The following is a 22581-nucleotide window of genomic DNA, read 5'->3' on the forward strand; positions in this document are numbered from 1 at the left end:
TGATGTGATGCATAAAGAGTTCATAAATAGGAAAGTACTAGTGAAGCCAGTGAAATAAACTAGGGAGACAATGGATTAATGCTGTCAAACGCTTCTTTTGTTTCCATTCTGCCTGATAATTTGATGTTTTTCCACTTGTGTGCCATATTAAACTGCAGTTAAATAATAAAATGCTAAGGCTACAAAGCCATCCCGGGCCAGCCGCTGTGTAATGCAGATAGTGGCTCTATTATTTAGCATTATGCATTCTTGACATGCATGACAATGTTCTTACTTAGTGTATGTGTGCTTGTGTGAGCTCTGTGGTAATGTTTCTATTCAGTGTGCATTTCCCATATTTGACAGATTTCAGCTGAAGAATGTATTGTATTGACACATTATAGAGCTGACCTCTGAAGTGACCTGCACTGTTTGTATATTATAAAACACAAGTAAAGAGGTCAATACATTTTATTACATTATTTTATAGGAGGCATGCATCAGTGTATGCATTTTATTTTTGAGCTGTGAACAATTGTTTATAGTGAATTAATCTTTGCTTTATGCTTCAGGGGACCAGTTTCGTTTCCAGATTGTTTTTTACAAGGCAAGTGGCCCTCATTACAACACCGGCGCTAAACCATGGCGCTATTAGCACCATGGTTGGTGCCGGTGTTGTAACGGGTCCGCCATGGTTCAATGGGGAATTACCACCCCATTCCAAGGTTGGCGGGGTGGTAATTCCCCATTGAACCATGGCCCTTCCCCATTCCCATTTTCGCCCCATAGGGCTCTATGGGAATGGGGAAGGCGGTACCGTACTTAGCACCAAGGTCCCTTTGCGGGTCCCTACTTTAACAGCTGGTGTAGACCAGCCGTTAAACTCGGGTCCCGCATAGGGACCTTGTAGTAAGGCGCTAAGTGTTTAACGGCGCCACAGCCTTTTACAGCACCGTTAAACACTTAGCGCCAAGGTCGTAATGAGGCAGTGTATTTCAACAGTGCACCCATATGGCCCACGAAGCAAGTGGAGTCCTTCCGGCAATTATTTATGACCCTCCCTGTCACTAGACTGGACAATGATTTGTGGCCCTCTTCCAGATGTTTCTGTGAATCATCGCACATTTTCCTCTACAAATGTTAGAGCTAACATAGAACAATATAGATACTATGTACCTCTCACATTGCCGTATTATTCTATAGTATTTAAAAAAAGGATATCAGTGCAAAAAGACCCACTTCACTGCCTAACCCAACATAGAAGGCTCGCAAGATGAATAACGTGTGTAGCCTTAGTGTAATTATTTGCATGAACTCTTACGAAGCTTCTGGATGGGTTGGAGGAAGTGATGTCCCCACCGGATACGAATAGGTCTCTGAGGAAAACAAATAGCCATTAAGACGCCTGGGACTAAACAAATGCTTTAAGAAGGGGCAGCCATCCCTGGACTCCTCCCCAGTAAACTCCTTTTTTGTCTTTTATTTCTCTCCTCCCTGATATGTTATGTTTTATCTGGTCCATGTATTCTTTTCAATTATTATCATCTATTTGTTGGATTATTATATTTTTTCTACAAAACATACTGATATGCCTACTTACCGATTGTATGCAAAGGGATATGGATTTGCAATGTTTTGACAGTAACCTATCATACCAATGTTAATACGCCCTGAGGACGGCCCAGAGGGGGCTGAAACACGTGTTGGCGTGTAGTTTTGTTTTTGGCGAATAAAGACTCACATTATTACCAGGACTTACTTCTCATACAATTCAAAGCTCAAACTTCAAACCTTTCATTGGGGGAGCGCAGATTGGCAGGCTTGTGTCACTTGGTCTGTTTGCTTACATAGAAGGGGTACCTAGAACTTACCCTTCTGGGATCTGCTACTGTTGCAAACCCCTCCACACTATAAACAGCACTAACCTAATACCAGGGGTTGCACACCCACCCATCTTGGGGATATCCTCTTGGTATCCTTAATTATGTTCTAATGTGGTTTGTCATTCTTTTGATTCTGTTTAATTGATGTCAAATTCTTGTCATGATTTTTACAATGTTGCTTAACCATTAAACTATGGGCCTCATTACACGGATGGCGGTGAACCATGGCGCTATTAGCGCAATGGTTCATGCCGGTAAAATACCGGCACCGCCTTGGTGGAAAGGGGAATTACCGCCCCATTCCAAGGTTTGCGGGGCGGTAATTCCCCCTTCCACCATTGCCCTTCCCCATTCCCATTTTTGCCCCATAGGGATCTATGGGAATGGGGAAGGCGCTAATTACGGTACCGCAAATTGCGGTACCGTAATTAGCTCCACTGGTCCCTTTGCGGTTTGGTTTTTAACGCCTGCAAAAAGCAGGAGTTAAATTCCCCAACCCGCAAAGGGACCTCGTAGTAAGGCGGTAAGGATTTACCGTTACCGGTAAAATACCGGTACCGGTAAACCCTTACCGCCATCCGTGTAATGAGGCCCTATGTATTTTTCTAAAAATTGATTTGCCAATGTGCTATTAATGCCTAGTTGCTGAGCAATTTATGTGAATATCCCCCTTTCCAACAAATCCCTACACACCTCAGAGTGCTTTGTGTTTATAGTTTTAAGGTTGATAACCTTTTTGAAGGGATCGCTTTGTGGTTCTTTTCCCTTTCGCCTCCTCTAGTAGGATGTTGTTTTTTGATAGAGGTGGACATTAATTTTGATCAAACAGCTTGTGATATTGCTCTTACATGTACAGTACATACTTTTCTATGCCGAACACATTGATGTATAGGTAGGCATATGTCTGAAACATATCACAGTTAGGGTGGCCATGTTAATTAGCACAACACTGCCCATCCACCCAAGTCTCTCAGCTCAACCCTTTTCTAATCCATCTAATGCGATAATGTAACATGATTGACAGGAACAACAAAGCAGATTCTTGTGCAAACAGGGATTCATGGGCATGCAAATGAGCCTAAGCTGTTTTTTATCAGGCAAAAAAGGCTGCAGACCAAGCAGGAAGATCAGCAACGTGACACAAAATATGATGTGGCAGCAGTGGGCTCCTTCTTGAAGGATACACCAACAATACAAGGATTGTCAAAACCAATCTTCTTTGCAACTGTAGAGGCTAGCTGTGTTTTGTACTCTAAGGGCTTTACTTAAGCATCATACACACTACAGTTACAAAGCCAGACTTGTTCTCATTTCTATTATCATCTGCTTGTGTGAAAAAATGACTTCCGCCCTGCAGGTGTACAAGGATGAGTTGAGGCCAAAATGCCCACTTAGCCCTCGCCCTTCTATAAGCCAAGAGCCAACACAATCATAAATGTAAAACAGGCACAGCGAAGAGATAGACCTCTTTCGCCTTTTCTAGTAACGTGGGCCGAGAGAAGGCTGTATGCTTAAGAGAGTGAGTGTGTGGTTCAGTAGCAACCCAAACAGTAAAGTATAACGGTCCAAAATAAAGGACTGCCGAATCAAGGTTTTATAGAAATGTATACTTTATTTAGCCACACCATGTACAATAATAACTAGAAAACACTTAAAAACTCACCGCTGTAGAAGACTACAGAGTTGGCTCGGGTCGCAGATGTGGATGGCATGATGGTCCAGCAGAAAGCTGGCATTGAGGCCGTGTTGAACTAAAGGGCAGCTGTGATCTCAAAGCACCTACTTGAGCTGTGCAGGTCGGGTGGTTACCAGGTCTGATTCGGGGGTCAAGGTTCGATGGCGGTTGAGCTGGTAGGAAGATGCGCAGGTGAGTCGGTTTGTTGCAAAGGATCAGAGGTTGCAGTTAGGGGAACACCAGGGTCGTGTCGGATGACTCACAGGAGAGTCAGTGAAGAAGCTGGTGTTTCAGATGGCGACTCAAGCAAGACAAGGCGGCAGTACTTAGTAGTTCCAGCCATGGCAACGCCATGCTTTTACAAACATGGTGCAGCAGTGAAAAACATCAAACAGCAGGCAGAGGTTTGGAGTACAAGGGAGCCAAAGGGCAGTGTTGACACGTCCTGCTGGAATGTTCTGCCTCGAACAGCTCTGAAATTATGGTTCATATTGGGGCTTTTCTGGCTTCCAGTTGCTGCAAGTCCCACTCCAGGGTCTTGAGGGCCAAAGTCAGTCAGTTTCTCCGGCTACCAAATATGGGGGATGTTGGTCCACAGTGAGGTTCTAGGCACAGGGTCGCTAGATTGGACAGGAAAGAGAAAGAGAGGCAACAAGTATCAGGATGGCAAAACCCTTCCAAAACTGTACAGATCCCTCTCTGGCTTTCCTAGCTTCACCCTTCCCCTTCTCGATAGATTTTAGAAATGCAACAACCTGGCGTGAGGCCTGGCCCACTGTGAATGTATGTGTGTTATGTCTCTCTTGAGTGTGAATGATGTCAGGGACTGGATGATGTCACAGGTGAAATGCTTATGGATGAGTGTGAATGTTGTTCTGTGTGTGTGTTCCACCTATGGCAGTTGATATCATGTAGCCTGAGTGGTGGGAGCCAGCGGGCTCCCTCTCTGCTCCTGTCCTCGTTCCTACTTATTAACTATAACATGAAGTAAATTAATAAAGGAACCTATCTGCGATACCTGACTTGCTGAAAGACCAAATGAATATCGAGGCTGAGTACCACAAATTAAATACACCAATCACGGGCTGAAAAGATACAAGTATCTTTTATTACTATACAGTTTACAAAGCAAAACAGATAGCTATCTGGCTCCCAACACCCCGCGGTGTGTACCAGCAGACACAGTGAGGAATGAGAGTGCTGGACATCTAAACACAGACATATTTATACGATTTTAGCAATATTGTCCAGCCTCTCTCCAGGTTAATATTTCACGGGCTACAGTTTGTGCCTAGTTCACATGACAGATGTTACAATATTATGCAAAGGATTAAACATGTTTACATGTCCATGAACATTTAATGGTACTGTCGGTTCTCAAATCCACAGTAAGCCTAATTCCAAGAGTCACTACAATGCAGTTCGGCTAAAGCATACGATCGTAGTTTACTCTTCATTGTTTCGGTGTTTATATGAGGATGTAAGCTTGTGAGCGCAGACAACACTTGAATGGCAGTTCGTATGAAGTGCAAGGTTTCTTTGCATAGGTTAAACTGTCGGCTCTCGGGCAATCTAAACATTAACAAAACTGAAAGGTCATTCGGCTCGACTGCAAGTCGAAAACACAGTTCACCATTTTCGAACATGGAACATGAGTGAAAATGAAAATGGTGGATGAGTCTTAAAATGGCGGCGAAGTTAACCCAAAATCGGAACTTTGCAACACGGTTTTCTGCGTAACGCGAACGGCTTAGGCCAATATGCACAATAAGGAGGCACTATATGATTGCGGTTTATCAAACCCTCCTTTTGGCCTAAGCTAAGAGCTTTGCTCAACCATTTGTTTCACTCAAAACACCATGTCTCAATGTCTTTACATCCTGAATCACATTCTTCCGATAAATCAATCGCTATTAGATCTTTGAGAGTGATATCCTTCATTACAAAAACATTAGTCATTTTCTCAGGTGCATGTATTTTCGGTCCCAATGTACCTACAGTTTGCGCACAACATCCCCCTAATATCGAACATATGGCAGGAAGACATTGTATGCAACAACAACAGAACAATAGAATACCAAGGATTACCACTAAGACTGAAAAGAGTTTCCATCCCCAAGACCCTAAAAAGTCCCAGAACCAAGCACTAAGATCCCAATTTCCCTCGGAAACATATACTTCTGCTACTTAGGATGTGCAGATTTTGTATTGTCTTGAATATGGTAGGGAAGAAGTCAGGCACAATAACACAACAAGCAGATCCCACGAATTTACATACTCCACCACATTCAGCTAGGATGACGTCTAACACCATCCTATTCTGTAGAGCCACTAATCTAATTGCTTTCTGTTCTAACATCATATTGAATAGTATATCAGTAGATATGTTGATGGTTCTCTCCAATACTCTTGCCAGTCTCCAAATATCCTCAGAGTTCATGATCTGTCCCCAAAATGGCACAAAGGATGTTGCTACATCACCCATGACCTGTGAAGGAGTATCACTGCTCTCGTCCCGCCTTGGACAAGCTCTAGAGACCTCAGAGGTGCTGGCTACAAATACTCCTGGTAGCAAGATACCCAAATAACAAGTACCCTGCCAATCTCTAGTTAGCCAAGGATAAGCTTCATTGCCACAGACAAAATAAACGGGATCACCTACATACAAAGGTCTGTCCTCACTAGTCAGATTTGCAATATTGGTGCAACCCTCAAAAGTACCCATTGACTGAGAACCATCCCTTTGTATGCAAAAGGAAACAGAGCTGGGGCTATGATTTATAGTGTAAGAAGGAGGCATGGAATCCCGGTTGCATGCGGGAGCCATCTTGAAAGAAATAAACAATTGGAAAGGTCTAGAAAGTCTATCGGAAGGCCTAATAGAAGCAACATTAAGTTTGCTCCTAACTGCGAAAAGGGAACATCCCAGAGGCATCAGGACTCATCTTTCAAATTCATTCAAATTAGTCCCATCAAAGTTCCTAGAGATGCTATCATTCCAACGACCAAAGAATTGTGCCCTTATAGAGGTGTATCATGCAGTAGTCAAAGGAAGAGGATGAATATACAAGCCCAACCCTTTTTCCCCGTGCTGTGGCAAATGTGAACATATCCAGCAATTTGTTCTATTCAGAATGGGTCGCATTGATAATTAATAGAAGAGTATTATTGTTGTAACTCTGTCTGTGTTTGGAATTCCTAGAAGGTAGAGTGTGCAGATGCACGAAAGTTGAAGAAAGAGTGGGAACACTCTCGGTAGGTAACAAAGTCTCAAGTGGATGCACCCCCTCAATATACCAAAACCCAAATGCGAGTACAACTGTTAGACCAGTTAACATTATTACAAGAAAACAGTAAGTCCCCAAGGACCATGATTTTTGATGCGCAATGCCTTTGTTAGCCACAAGACCAATTGGTTGCTTCGTACGAGTAGAATTAGCGACAGGCATTGTTCCTCAATAGTTTGTTTCAAAAAGTTCCTGCAACAGACTCCTTAACTTTGTTCGTTGGTGTCTCCTGACCACGTGGTTTATCTTGCTCGAAGGTAACTTTGCCGGTCACTTATGTTTCAGTGAGAGAGTGGCAATAGACTAGCTCAAAAGTGATTCCTCGTGGGCACAGCCATGCTGTGCTGTAAGTATAGTGCTGTGGACGCAGATGGTACCTCAATACTCCAGGTACTGCGTGATGAGCGAACAAAGTGTTGTTGCTTCCTGATGGAAGTGGTGAAACAGAAGCAAGATTGTTCAAGGGTGCAGTAAGATCCGAAGAAGAATTCAAAGACAAAGCAGCAGTCTCCCCAGGCTCCACGGGCTCATGAAGAATCTCAGAAACACCCTTGGTGTTGTTCAAGACAGGTTTATCATGCAAAGCAGAACAAACAGTTTCCTTCTTTTCTTCTTTGTCAAGTGGCAAAGGAAAAGGTATTTTCTTGACGTGTGTCGCGTATATCAAGTGTCGTTTTCCTTCTACTCGTACAGCTGCCTGTGTGGCCAACAGGACCTGGAAAGGTCCTTTCGAACACTGTGCGAGACAGGAGGCCCTTTCAAAACTTTTAGTAAGCACCCAGTCCCCAGGTCGAAGTCGATGACCTGGCCCCTCGTATTTAACTGGGAGGGTTTCTCGCACCTGTTGATAAGTCAAATACAAGTTTTGAGTTAACTGGTCAAAGTATTCAGCAAGAAGCAAATGCTCCACATCTTTCAGTATTTTGGGGTTAGTTAAGTTCCAAGTATTTGCTGGCCTCCCCATCACAATCTCTTATGGGGAGAGTCCAGTTCTATTCTGTGGGGTCGTCCGCATGGACAATAAAACTATCGGTAAGGCATCTGGTCATTTCAGGTTACTGCTAGCACAGACTTTTGCTAGCTTGTTCTTCAGGATACCATTATGGTGTTCTACACGTCCGGGACTCTGAGCGTGTGTAGCTGAATGGAACCGTTTATCGATCTGCAATCCCATGCATACTTGCAGGATAACAGCAGCGATAAAGTGTAGACCATTGTCCGACAAGATGACCCTCGGCAAACCAAACCTAGGAAAATATTCCTTAAGCATGGTTTTCACCGTTGTCTTTGCTGTGGATTCTTTCACAGGAAAAGCTTTAAACCACTTGCTAAAGGCACAAATGACTATCAGAACATACTTGTAGTTGTAGCAGCATTTCATTTCGATGAAGTCGAAATGTATTACCTCGAAAGGCATAGTGGGGGGACCAAAACTACCCCTTGGTGTCGTTGTACCCTCCCCCACATTATGCTGTAAACATACCATACAATTTTAGACGAAACGCTCAGCAGTTTTTGAAATATTTACCTTTACCCACACAGGTTCTAGCAATTTACAGATTTTTCTAGCACATATATGAGTCAGACCATGAGCCATTATAACCATGGTGGTGACATAAGCATCAGGTAAACATCCATCTTTTTCTTGTGTTGTCCACCCAACAACCTTCCTTATCAAACTTGCTAAACCCTCAGCCCAGTGTTTAAGATTTTTGGAGTGGCATCAGCTTGAATATTTTGTATGGAATCGATTCCTTCATCTATTGTACAGGTATTTGTAGCTTCTTTGGTTATAGACAGTTCTGAACATAAATCAGTAGCAGTCTTTTTAGCTATCCTGTCAGCAAAAGCGTTTCCTCTCCCTACATCGTCTGTTACTTTCTGATGTGTGGCGCACTTCATGATTGCTAGTTGAGTAGGAAGCGCAAGTGCTGGGAGTAACTGAGCTATCAAAGTACCATGTTGGATTTTAGTTCCGTGTGAGGTCAAGAAAACCTCGTTCTGCCCATAGTCCACCGAAGTTGTGAACCACCCCTAAGGCATACTGGCTATCTGTAAATATATTTACTCTAAGCCCTTCAGAAAGTTCACAAGCTCGAGTCAATGCGATAATCTCTGCGGCCTGCGCTGAGTTATGTGAGATTCTCTTGGTTTCCACAATAGTGCTTAACGTAGTTATGGCCTAAGCTGCAGTGGATGTACCATCCGGAAGTTTGAAGCAGGAGCCATCGCAAAACAGCTCCTCTTGTGGATCTTTCAATGGTGTGTCATTTAAGTCAATACTGCCTTTGGTTTCTTGCTCTGTAGTATAGAGGCAGTCATGTGACATTTCGTCACTGCAAGCAATGTCTTGCGGAAGAGGCAATAATTCAGCCGGATTCAAAACGCAATACCTTTTCATTTGAATATGCGGTGCAAATAGGATCAGTTTGTATCTTGTTAATCGTGCGCAAGTAAGGTGTTGCCTTTGCGTTCTGTTTAATAGAACGTCTACGGAGTGGGGTACCATCACGTTTAAAGAGTGACCTAAAACCATACCCTCACATTGTTTTATGGACGCAGCAGCAACAGCTCTCAAACATCTCGACAAAGCACATACAACAGGATCAAGTGTGGAGGAAAAATAACTGCACAGTCTATTCTTCCCCCCATGTTCCTGCGTTAACACAGCCAAAGCACATCCATCACATTCATGCACATATAACACAAAGGCCTTACCATAATTTGGTGTACCCAAAATTGGCGCTGAACACAGTGCAGCCTTGAGCTGATCAAAAGTTTCTGGTGTTCCAAGTTCCACGGTAATGGCAAAGAACTGCCCTTCTTTGTCAATACCAACATTGGTTTTATCACTAGTGACAAATTAGGGATCCACTGTCTACAGTAAGAAGCCATTCCTATCAAGGCTCTGACCTCTTTCTGTGTATTTGGGAGAGACATGCTAGAGATGCTTTCTATCCATTCAGGTGTCAATTTTCTTCCCTCCTTTGACAGGAGATAGCCTAAATAGGTGACCTCCTGTTGACAATACTGAAACTTTTTCAATGAAGCTTTATGCCCATGCTCTGCCAGGTGAATAAGCAACAACACAGTACCCTCCTTGCAAGTAATTTCTGAGTCTGCAGCTAAGAGAAGATTGTCAATGTATTGCAACAATGTACAAGTGGAAGGCAACTGAAGTCTATCGAGCTGCTCTTTCAAAGCCCTACTGTAAATGCTCGGACTGTCTCTGTACCCTTGTGGCACACGAGTGAATGTAAATGAGTGTCCCCGTAGGGTGAACGTGAACAGATATCTACTATCCATGTGTACAGGCATACTAAAGAGGCATTCTTAAGATCCACCACACTGAAATGAGTAGCAGAAACTGGAATCATTGTTAATAGCGTGGTCACATCAGGCACAATTGGAAATTGCAGAGCAACAATCTTATTGATAGCACGCAAATCAATAATAAAATGGAAAGGAATCGCATTATCCCCTTATACACCGGTAAAATCGGACTATTGCACAAACTTCCTGCAATTTCCTCGATTACTCCAGGATGGACAAAATCAGAAACTATGCTCTTCAGAGCTTGCTCACCATCAACTGAAATCTTATATTGTGGAATACGTGGCAACTTAGCTCCTGGCTTCAAATCAATCGTAACAGGTTCAATTTGCAAAATGGTGACATCATTGTCGTCACCCGCCCATAAACATGCCGGAACTTCACTAAATTCAGGCGGTAAAGGTCTAGTCAAAAACCCTGAGGCAAAAGATTGCTGGGTTGAAATCGTCAAACGTATTCCATCCGAAGAACAATGAATTATCGCACTTAATTCCTTCAACAGATTCAACCCCAACAAATTCTCACCACAATTCGTTGTTAGAAGAAATGGACAGTTATCTGTGAATAGCCCCAGTGAAATCGGTACCGGCTGAGAAACCGGACTAACCACTGGCATGCCAGAAAACCCTACAGAAACATTGTTCTGTCCTGAAAATGGAATATCTGGAACCCGTGAATGGTCAATGGAACACTTCTGTGCTCCCGTATCTATCAAAAATAGATGCTTCCTATTCCCCACTTTCATCTCAATGTAGGGCCCTTTCTGATTGGCAGGAATAGGTACTTGTTCCAGACCCTGCTTCGGGCTGTCCTAATGAAACAATATTTTATCAAAGACAAGGGGCCTCATTCCGAGTACGGCGCTAACCAATGGCGCTATTAACGCCTTGGTTGACGCCGTACCCGGACCGGCAGCACCTTGGTGGATGGCGGAATCACCGCCCCATTCCAAGGTTGGCGGGGCGGTAATTCCCCATTCACCAAGGCTCTTCCCCATTCCCGAATGAGCCCCCATAGGGTTCAATGGGAATGGGGAAGATGCAAATAACGGTGACCGTTCATTACGGTCACCGTTATTGGCTTGGAGGCCCCTTTGCGCCCTCGACTTTAACACCTGCTCAAAGCAGGCGTTAAGGGCGAGGGCGCAGAGGGAACTCGGAGTATGGCGGTAAGGGATTACCGCCACCGGTCTCGTTACCGGTGGCCGCTATCCCTTACCGCCATACTCGGAATGAGGCCCAAGATCTTCAGAAAGATAGGCACTTGAAGGATTATCAAAAATGCTTCTAATATCTACACTAGGTTGCTGACTATCTTGCGAGAATGACTGTGGATTTTGAGCGCACTGGCTTCTACCAGGACCCCCTACCCCAGGGCGGCCTCTGGATCGTCTACCCATGATAACATATGTGTTATTCAATCTTTGCTGAAGGATCGGGCATTGTGTCTGCAATAAGCACATTGGTTCATGTGTACAGGACCCAAGTGTGTATTACTTTGTGGAACAAACTGGCCTCGAAACTGTGTACTCCCACCTCTAGGTCCTCTAACTATCTGTTGCAACAATACTTTGGTTTTCAGGTCTCCCTTTCTCTTTTCAATCCTCTCTTTTTCATTATTGACTCTATTTTCATAGAACTGAGCCATATGCAATACTTTAGACTGTGATTTAACTTGCCAAGCACTTTCGGAAGTCATAATTTGTGTTTGGATATCAAGCAACAATCCACGCACAAATTTGTCCACAAACAACCGTTTTCCTGACTCTGTGCTTAAATCCTGTCTGCTAAAATCTGAAAATAATTGTTCGAACCGATTAAAGAATTCAGTAGAACCTTCAGATTTCCCTTGGGTACAAGCAGTGAGTTTGTCCCAAACATCCTTCCCTCGGGAACCAGAGTTTTTAATTTTGTTACTATTCTGTCTGACAAAGTCAGTATTACTTGCAGTGGTCTCTCACCAACTTTCCTTTCTCTGTCTAACCGCACCAAGTTAACCCACGTGTCACCCAGCTCTGTTTGATCGTCTACAGTCCTAATCTGTTTCCATAAATCAGCAGGTAGGGTCACAGGGAACAACAAGTCTATATCACCTAAGGTGAAAACTGACGAATGTAAGACAGATTCTATTCCTTTATAAAAACCCTGTTGGATTTTTCCTAATGTCTGGAATCGACTGCCTAATAGTTTTTACTTCCTGTCTGGAGAACGGGACATGAACAAATTGTGCCTGTTGCAACATTAACTGGAATCTCAACTTTAGGAGCAAATGTCAGAGGGACCTCTCTCATAGGCAACTGAGTAGTAGGCAACTCCGAACGTTTGTTAAGCAATAAAGCCAGTTGAGCGCTAAAGTGGTCGAAGCAGTATCGGGTGCAAAGGATCTCTTATAAATAATCATCAATTCTGCGGGACAACAAATCTTTTACTTCATACATTCATCCTGCAGGTATTCTACCATTACCTGAAACACTTTCTTCTGCATATCTGGAGTATACTGTCTAAACGTATTGTATGCTTCTATGGGAGATATCGACACATCGAAATCCATTTAAGTGCTTCCCTTGTACTAATTTACATCTTTTCACTCATTGATTTACAAGGAGGAAGGAAACTTTTCTGCACATACAGAGCGTCCAATCTATCACCATCTACTTCATCATTCTGTAACCGTTCTAACTCCCTCCTAAACTCAAAAACCCTCTCAACGTGCTCATTTACTTTCTCTGCAGTATCTCTTGAATAAGCTAAAACATTCAAATCCCTCAACCCTTGTGGGACATCCATGTCCGTCAAATTATTCCACATTAGAGCCAAGTGTATTCCCATCCCCTCAATAAAAACATTCTGTTCAGGAATACTTTCTAGATCAAGAAGTGTAGCTAAAACGGCTGATTTTTCATCTTCCTCTATACATTTCTTAGCCCATGCATACAAATCTTTCTTCTTATCTTCAGAAACTGTACTACGAGTCACTATATTTGATTCAGCACTCGCCTCTTCATCTGCTACAAGTGGAACAGAACCGCTTGGGAAAGAGAGATTAGACAAATCATGTACAACAGGTAGTGGAGACACTACTGCTGGTGACAAAGACGGAATCACAGGAACAGTAATAGTCGGTAAAGGTGGAGAGTATAACAATAGGAAGAGGAGCACCAGCTGGCGGTAGAGGAACAACGAGAAGAACAGGGATTGGTACAACAGAGGTAAGAGGTAAGACAGCAGGAAGAGGTACATAAGGAGGTGGTGCAGTGGCACCAGGCCTATGTTCATTTAAAAATCTTTAGACGGATATATTTTCTGTGCACCAAGTTGAAAAGCCCTATCAGGTTTCTAACAGACTCTGACTGTTTTTGTTGATCATACAATAATGCTGTTTCTGTATTAGACATATGAGCACATGCATGCTTCTCTTTACTCTTGAGTTGCTGCATAGCTTCTTTTTTCCAATTCTGAATTACATCAAATGGTGCAGGTCTAGCTTTTTTCTTCAATATGGACTCTAAATACTCTATTCGGGCAATCTCAAAACTATCATTGACTGGCTACTGAAATTCAGAAGCATGTCTAGTTTGTCTGTGCCACATATCGTTGAATACTATACAACCAATGCCATACTTACAGTACATAGTACATGGCGGCGACCCCTCCTGTGGCGGCGGTCGGCCAAATTCCAAAGATTGTCTGTCTCTGTGGAATAAATCCCTGAAACAGGCAGACAATTTCCCAGGCATGTCGGATCACTGGTGTTACTTGGTGTTTTTTGTGCTCATGAGGACAAAACTGCAACCAAATATCAAGATACTTAGGAATCGGGGCATGATGCACCTGATTGCAAAGGACTGAGGAGGTCCGATCAGATTACAAATGACAAAGGATCCTCATGTTTGGTGATTTCAACAAAACTGCCCACCTCGATATATGGACCCTCGTCAAGATGCCTTCTCGGACTGCGTGCTCACTGTCCAGGGATCGAATCGTGCAGTACTGTTGAGGTGTAGCGTCTCAAACAAAGGGGCCCCCTTTTTTCTCACTGTCAGATCCCGGTCCAATAGCCGCGTCTTCTCTTCAATGAGGTGGCATCAATCTTGAAGGTCCCTGTTCGGGCGCCATCTGAAAGACCAAAGAAATATCGAATCTGAGTACCATAAATGAAATACACCACTCACGGGCTGAAAATGGTACAAGTATCTTTTATTAATGTACAGTTTACAAAACAGATAGCTATCTGGCTCCCAACACCTCGCAGTGTGTACCAGCAGACACAGTGAGGAGTGAGAGTGCTTGACATCTAAACACAGACATATTTATACGATTTTAGAAATATTGTCCAGCCTCTCTCCAGGTTAATATTTCACGGCTAGAGTTTGCGCTTAGTTCACATGACAGGTGTTACAATATCATTTAAAGGATTAAACAAGTTAACATGTCCATGAACATTCAATGGTACTGTCGGTTCTCGAATCAACGATAATCCTTATTCCAAGAGTCACTACAATGCAGTTTGGCTAAAGCATACGATCGAAATTTACTCTTCATCGTTTCTGTGTTTATAAGAGGATGGGGCTTGTGAGTGCAGACAACACTTGAATGGCAGTTTGTATGAAGCGCAAGGTTTCTTTGCATAGGTTAAACTGTCGGCTCTCGGTCAACCTAAACATTAACGAAACTCAAAGGTCATTCAGCTCAACTGCAAGTCGAAAACACAGTTCATCATTTTAGAACATGGAACATGAGTGAAAATCAAAATGGCAGATGAGTCTTAAAATGGCGACAAAGTTAACCCAAAATCGGAACTTTGCAATGCGGTTTTCTGTGTAACGCGAATGGGCTTAGGCCAATATTCATAATAAGGAGGAACTATATGATTATGGTTTAACACTGCCTCATGAAGTCTCACTCATAACAACTGGCCATGAGATGGTCATGATCTGGGCCCAAGGGTGATGAAGATGAAGGAGAAGGAAAGGCACCTGCAGATTAGCAAGACAGGGCGTAAGTTGCTGCGAAGGGGTGCAGACAGAAGAAGCATGTGTTTGAAAAAAAGAGGGAGAGATCCCACTGTCTCACATTGAGTTTTCCCACCCCCAAAGCAATTAAAGGTGTGAGAGACTGTCCCTGCATGAGGGCGGCTCCAGCAGAAGCAGTGGGAAGGAGGAATTGTCCAATGGTTGATGGCCCCAGCAGAAGTGTGTCGGCTAAGGTGGGGCCCCTCAAGTAGTGAGGGGAAATTAAAATTGTGTGAAGGACCCTCCTGAGTGAGCACAAGGGCGGCTCTTGCCCCAGATGCATGCAGAAGCAAGTGCGTGAAGTGAAAACATTAGAGGGAGTACAGAGGGTCCCTCCTCACACTGTGACTCACTGAAGAATGTGGATGTTAGTTAAGCTGAAAGATCTATCCAGCATTAAAGAGACTTTTCAGGCGAGGCACCTAAGTGTGCATTTACCTGCTTTGTACTTGGATGAATATGATCTTGTGCAAATTGTCTTCAAGAGTGCCAGCTGTGAAGATGTTGACCCATTTGTTGATCGGATGGCGCTTGGTTTCGGTGCCATGGGGGCAGAGGCACTGACAGCCATTGGTGCTTTTGGAGAGGAGGAGCGCTGCTCCCATCAGATGTGGACCGGCGAGTGGTGACGTCATCAGGGCTGGTGAGAATGATGGTAATCTTCACCATAGTTCACATTCCAAAAGGCGTGCATTTGTTCTTAATTTTCGATGAGAATGGCCAGAGGGCAGAGGACAGACCCTCCTGAAGTTTGCGTGCGTGACAGGGTCAAGGTGTGCCTTCATGCAATGTACTGGATTTTAATCCCCAGTGAAGTCACAACAAGTCTATGGGTATGCGCTCTCATAAACTGCAGGTAGCGCCATCTTTTTCCAAAAAAGACAATGGGCCTCATTACGAGGTTGTAGGTAGACCTGCCGGTATTACCGGCAAGGCTACCTCCATACCGGCAACAAAATACAGCACCCGCAAATGGGCAATTACTGGTGTATTCCGGCCTCGCCAGACCCAGTAATTGTCCTTTTGCGGGTGCCGGTCCTGGTATATCCCCATTCCCATTTCAGCCCTATAGGGCTCAATGGGAATGGGGATGCACTGTGACAGTGCCTGTGCTACAGGCTTGCTGTGATCGCGGGTGCCTTTCATTCCACCAGGGCAGACCTGGCGGAATGAAAGGCACCCGCGGCACAACACAGAGTTTGCCGGTCCGGTAACAATGGCAAGCATACCGGTACCATTGTTACAGGACCAGCAACCTCGTAATGAGGCCCAATGTTTCTTGCCAAACATTTTTGTCATACTGCAGCGTTAATGCCAAATGGTTGACATTCAGCAGGCCAGTTGGATTGCCCTGAATGGTGGCAAGCTGGGCTGTGCTGCTGCCAATGGGGTGCCAAATAAGTTGGTGCCAATTGTGTTGCCGCATTTATGGTGAGGTGAGAAGGTGTTTCCATGGACCGGACACTGCTGGAGATGTCATTGCTATTTTGTTTGGTTTTTCCTCTTAGAATTTGGTATCTTGGTTGATTTATGGCATTACATCCTGATTGTGTTTGCACCTTGAGTGTGTGATGTCTCAACTTTAAGAGTTGCACTATACTGTTTATATCTTTGAGTTATCGTTAGTAAATGACTGACTAAATGTGTTTGTATAGCAATTGCAACCTGCGGTTACCTGCTTTCTGAATCTGCTTGTGTGTGTCTGCTGTTTTGTGTGTAAAATGTACACTGTAATTGTTGGTCTAAGGTGTTTCAGGAATTTGTAGGGTATGACTGTTGTTGCCTGGCGCAGAACGAACTTGAGAACTGGACATTTTAATACAAGAGCACTCTTGGTCTGTATTGTTAGGGTGAGTGAGATGTAAGTGTGTTAGATATCGTCGTTTAACATCTTGAGGATTTTCAGGATATTAAGATGGACTTATGCTATGTTAATACTCTTGAAGAAATGCACTTTTAGACTTGTGCGTTCAGTTCAGTGTGTTCTTAGTTTATTACTACATTGCACAGTTTGGAAAATGTCATAGGAGGCAACGTTTTAATCCATGAGTCGCATTGTAATTTTGAGTATGTGAGCTGTGATTCAGCAAGATGAGTATTGTATGTTATGCCGAGTGTGTAGGTAGTTATGCTGAATTATACACATTGTGGGTGGATAGTTTGTTGACAAGCAATGCTTGGTATGCATTTGTATACGTGTCTACTTGGAATGTGTGTTTGGAGATTCTACAATGTGTATGGGTATGTGTTATGTGTGCTGGTATGATTTGGGACGCCTTCCACACTCCTGCTGTATTGTGGGTCATGCATTGTTTGTTGCCAGCGGTAAAAAGAGATTGCTGGTATGGTATTAGGGTTGTTCCAGTGGTAAAAGCCACTTACTTGGTGCTTGCTTGAGTTTTAGGGGTTCTGCTGTGCGTGGTTGACTGGGGTTTACTTTAACTCGTGTTCAGAGTTTAACTCGTGTAGGGTCAAAGCACAGTTGTCCAGTTCTAGAAGTTTTGTGTTGCCAATATAATGGCAAATGTATCTACTTTTCCTCGATTATTGTTGTCAGCACTGTATGGTACTAATATGGCTGTGGTGCATGCCCTAAGAACATCCAGGTGTAGAGCAGTTGCACTCAGCACCTCATTACCGCGTATCACACCTGCAAAGTATGTAGCCTGGCTGGTGGGAGCCAGTGGGCCGCATCTCTGCTCCTGTCCTAGTTCCTATTAACTGTAACCTGAGGTAACTTAATAAAGGAATGTGTGTGTTACCTGAGCTGCCTCATGAAGTCTCTCTCTTAACAGTGTGCCTCTTGGTTTCTGCTCCAAGGGCAGAATCGTCTGTGGTAGCTGTCCCAGGGAGAAAGGTGTCCTTAGAAAGGAACAAGAGAAGCACCCCACCAGGCTACCTTCCTGCCAGTGGGGCAGGATCCAGACAGTCTGTGGACTACACACAACCCTTCCACAGCTGAACTTGGGCCACAGGGTTGATATGTGAAATATCAATGTAATGTTGGCTGGGATATCTCTGAGAGATGCTGGCCACCATACAGTAACTCGAGTTTGGCTTATATTTACAGTTTTATGTGCATGCGGACAACATCTTCTGAGTTATGCAGTTATGCCGTTTTTGGGACAGATGTTATTTTAAATGCTGTCACCATGCTTCAGAGGCTTGGGTGTCACTGCAGCGGAACGTTCTCTCTGCCATTGTTAGAGCAGGTGCTGGAAATCAGGATACTGAGGCACCAAGGAACATGTACACGCTACACTTTGGCAAGGAATTTATGAAACGAAAATCTGATTAGCAGATTTCCCTTTTAGAGATTGAATTACCTGCATCATTTTGTTATTTAACAACAAATAAAAAAAAGCCATGGCTTCCATAACCTTGACAGATATCAATTCATCATAGATCGCCTCTTTGTTTGCACACTTTCTTCTGTGGAATTGTTTCACTGTAAGGTTAGAATACATGTAATTTAAACCACATCACATAATTGAAAGTGACATCACATACAGTGGCCCTCATTACGACCCTGGCGGTAAGGGGTTTACGCCAGCGTTAGCTGCGCCGACCCCTTACCGCCAACTACGAGTTCCCAAAGCGCCATGGTCAATTTTCCGCCCGCTTTTTGCGGGCGTAAAAATCCATGGCGCTATGGGACCTTGGTGTTAATTACGCCACCGTAATTTACGGTGGCGTAATTGACGCCTTCCCCACTCCCATTGAGCCCTATGGGGCCGAAATGGGAATGGGGAAGGGTAAATGGGTCAATGGGGACTTACCGCCCCGCCAACCTCGGAATGGGGCGGTAAGTCCACCATCCGCCATGGCGTAAACGGACTTTACGCCATGGCCGAAAAGTCCGTCGATGGCGGAAAAAATCCGCCAGGGTCGTAATGAGGGCCAGTGTGAGATTGATGATTCTAAAGACCGGAGGGGTGTATCTGTATTCCTGCTTTCTATATGGCAGCGTCGAACCACAGAGCAGTCCAGCCAAGATTCTCTAATTGGTCAAACGTGGTGAGCAATCAAGACTTGGATCTCAGGAGGTGATGCGGGCTAGTTCTTAAGTACAGTGTAGTCCCCAAACCCCCACAAAGGAATGTCCACACAATACGTTAGTGAAAACACAGTTATTTATATAAATAAGGCTCAGAGTTATATACACAATCAGAATAACACACTTTGTACTCTGGCAATACTATAATGGTAAATATATTCATATCTACGTGGCACCACTCTTACTATTGATTCCCTTGAAATGCGTCCATGGCTAACAGCCCCAAATAGCACATGAATCATATTATAAAATGAATAAACAATAGACCACAGAGAAAAGCACGTTAAATCAAGCAATGACAGAACAGTCCATCCCACTATCATGAGACAGTTCTGTGCGCGGAACCCCCCCACCACCCACCTGGGCAACCTGTAATTAAAGCATATTTGACAAGCCAAGTTCAATTATGCTCAATATAGTTGTAATTCCTTGTAAAGGTTCTACAACCCCAATGTACCTGGTTTTGGAGAGCTCTTCATTGAGTCGTTGACGGGCCCTTCTTGAGTGAACGCCCTTTAAGGCAGGAGCCATGGGTAGTCGCGATTCCTTTGAAGAAGAGGTGAACACGGTCGTTGAGGCAGCAGCTTTGGTTCTTGCTGTGCTCGATGCCGATTGGTCGAAAACATGCTGCAAGATGAGGCGTGCGGAGTACCTCGACGATGATAGTTAGTTGCTGCAAAGAGTCAATGAAGAACTTTGGCTCAGCAAGGGCGTTGGGTCGTTGGCGGCTGGCGCCAGCAATCGGGACATGACCACTGCTGGCTGCCGCCTCTGAGGTCTTCGGGTGGCAGGAAATCCACTGGCGGATTCTCTGGCAGTACAAAAGCGGTCGACGGTGATGAGCAAGGGAGTCCTTGTATCAAATATCTTAGGCAATGGAGCACTGCGACTCCGGTCAGCGACGGCCGTTGCTGACGGTGATGGACTTCAATGTCCGGGCGCTTCACTTCGGATTCCACGGTGGTCCCCTTCTCCGGATGGCAGCCTTTCGAGAGTCTGACATCCAGGGAGCTTTGGCAAAGAACAGCTGGTGCACAATGGTCCCTCGTAGATCAGGAAGATGTCTCCTAGCCAGGTCCTCTCTTGGATCAGGTTCTTGAAGGTACTGCAGCTTTCACATTACCTTGAAGGGAACAGCGGTCCACCTTCTTTTTCCGGCTTGGCTTCGAGAGTAAGCATCAATTATCGACTTCAGCTTCTGAACGATTTCCATCAGTGAGAGGTCCCTAGATATATTTTTGATGATCTCTCATTCACTCTGATGGGCCACACTCAGGCAACCAATCATCCAGAAGGGCATTCATGCAGGCAGACAGCCAATCATGCTTGCAGTGCATTCAGGCCATTCTCCTCCCTCCAGACACTCACAACACAGAATGTGGATTTAGACAAGCACCCAGCCATTCAGCACTCCACACTGCATTCATAAAAGTTTTGGGCAGGATTGTCTCAGTCATTGTGTCAAACACCAGATACTAGACACCCATTACATGAAATGTGTATACGTCACACACTCCATTCACTCAGGTCCCACCCCACGGGCGTACCCACAACATACAGTCATTGGGAAGGCTCCAGCCAGTCTTGCCTGGACTTCCCCACAATACCATATTTGGAACTTCCACCCAACAGCCAGCCAGGGGGAAGGGACAGAGTCAGGGCTTCCTGGGACTTCGGGAAAACAAGGTAACAGGCGATAGAAAGCAAGGGTCACAGGGGCCATCTTGTTACCTATCAGGAAACAACTGATTCCAATGGCAGGGCCTTGGTATCCCAAAATGGAGGATACTCAGAGCACCTGTCAATACAATATGGAGCGGCCACTGGCCCATATCCTGCTCTGTGGGCCACACACAGGTGCCCCAAAAACATACACTAGGGGTACAGGGCTGTACCCCCACCCATGGGTGTCATAGGGGTATGCCAAGGGTCTGTACACCAAACCAAAAAGAGTAAAAGCTGCACTGCCAGGAGTCCCACATGAACTCCTGGGCAGAAAATAATACAGAACACACATAAAAAAGGACTACAGAACAAGAACAGGGAGGCCCTGTCCCTCCAATGCATTTACAGCCTCACAATGATGGTGGATGATGCCTTTTAAAAAAGGTATGCAACACAGTCCATCTTAATAACAAGCTCCAGCATTGGGGTTATTGCTAGTGATTATTGACCTGAGTATGAATGCTACAATTAGTCCAAGAAGTATTCGTCCTTGCCCTGCTGCTTACTTACTTGAATGATGTCTGCATCGTCCGACAGGCAACCCTGTTTCCATAATATGCTTCCACGTTTCTATATGTTCTGCCTTTCCCACTTGCCTTCCTACCTCCAAGAGAAGCCAGAGACTGGAGGAAGAGACGACACTGCAAATCAGAGGGGTTGCTGGGGGAGGGGGCTTAGGGGGCTATAGCCCCGGGTCTTTTGCTTGTAGCCCCAGATAGAATCTCAGGGTCTACACCCAAAAGGCTAGCTAGCTACGAGTCCCAACAGTCCCGACATTAGTGTAGCCCCAGATCTTTTCCAGACCTAGCAACACCAGTGCCACTGCATGGAAAGGCATGTTTAAACAACAGAAAATGATATTTGTATATGTGCTTATTGCAAATTTGATGTGTATGTGTGCAAGACAAGTTGACTGATTGTGCACACGTTGATGACTGAGTAAGCCTCTGTTTGTATTTGCCTGTGAGTGTGTTCGTGAGTAAGTATGTGTTTGCATTTGCTTTATGTGGGTGGATGTTTGAATGTTTGCATCATTCCAAATGTTTTCACATGGCAATGCTGATACAAACTTGGCACAGACAGTAAGAACATGTTCTTACCATCGGTACCTGCATGTATTATGCAAAGGCTTTCTGACAGACACCACATGGAAAGACACACTTGAGTGGACAAGTGTTCCTCTTCTTTTGGGGACATCATTCAGAATGAGAATCATATTTACATGTACTCTACTCTCTTAAATCTCTCTGCTCCCAGTGCATTTTACTGGAGAGCTTGCACAGTACTCATTTGGAAAAAAGCTAGTGTAGGGCACAGGGTTTTGTGGTGCAAGTGATGAGATGTGCAATCACATCTCATCACGTGCACCAACAAAAATATCACCTTATCCAAAAGGTGACCTCGGCATTTCAGGGGATTACTGGCCAGTTACCTTGTACATATTAGTGTAAAGGAGCAGATGTAATGGTGTCCGTGGTGCAGGGGGGCACATGTACATATTGAGGAAGTGACGCAGTGATGTAAGGGTCTCGCAACTAGGACCCACCTAGAGTGTCACGTGCCATGGAGCAGGGTGCTGTGCAGAGAATTATACACGGAGGGACATAGAAGTTATATGTAGTAGGTATATT

This window comes from Ambystoma mexicanum, chromosome 1p (assembly GCF_040938575.1).
Source record: "Ambystoma mexicanum isolate Mex_15411 chromosome 1p, UKY_AmexF1_1, whole genome shotgun sequence".
NCBI lineage: Eukaryota > Metazoa > Chordata > Amphibia > Caudata > Ambystomatidae > Ambystoma > Ambystoma mexicanum.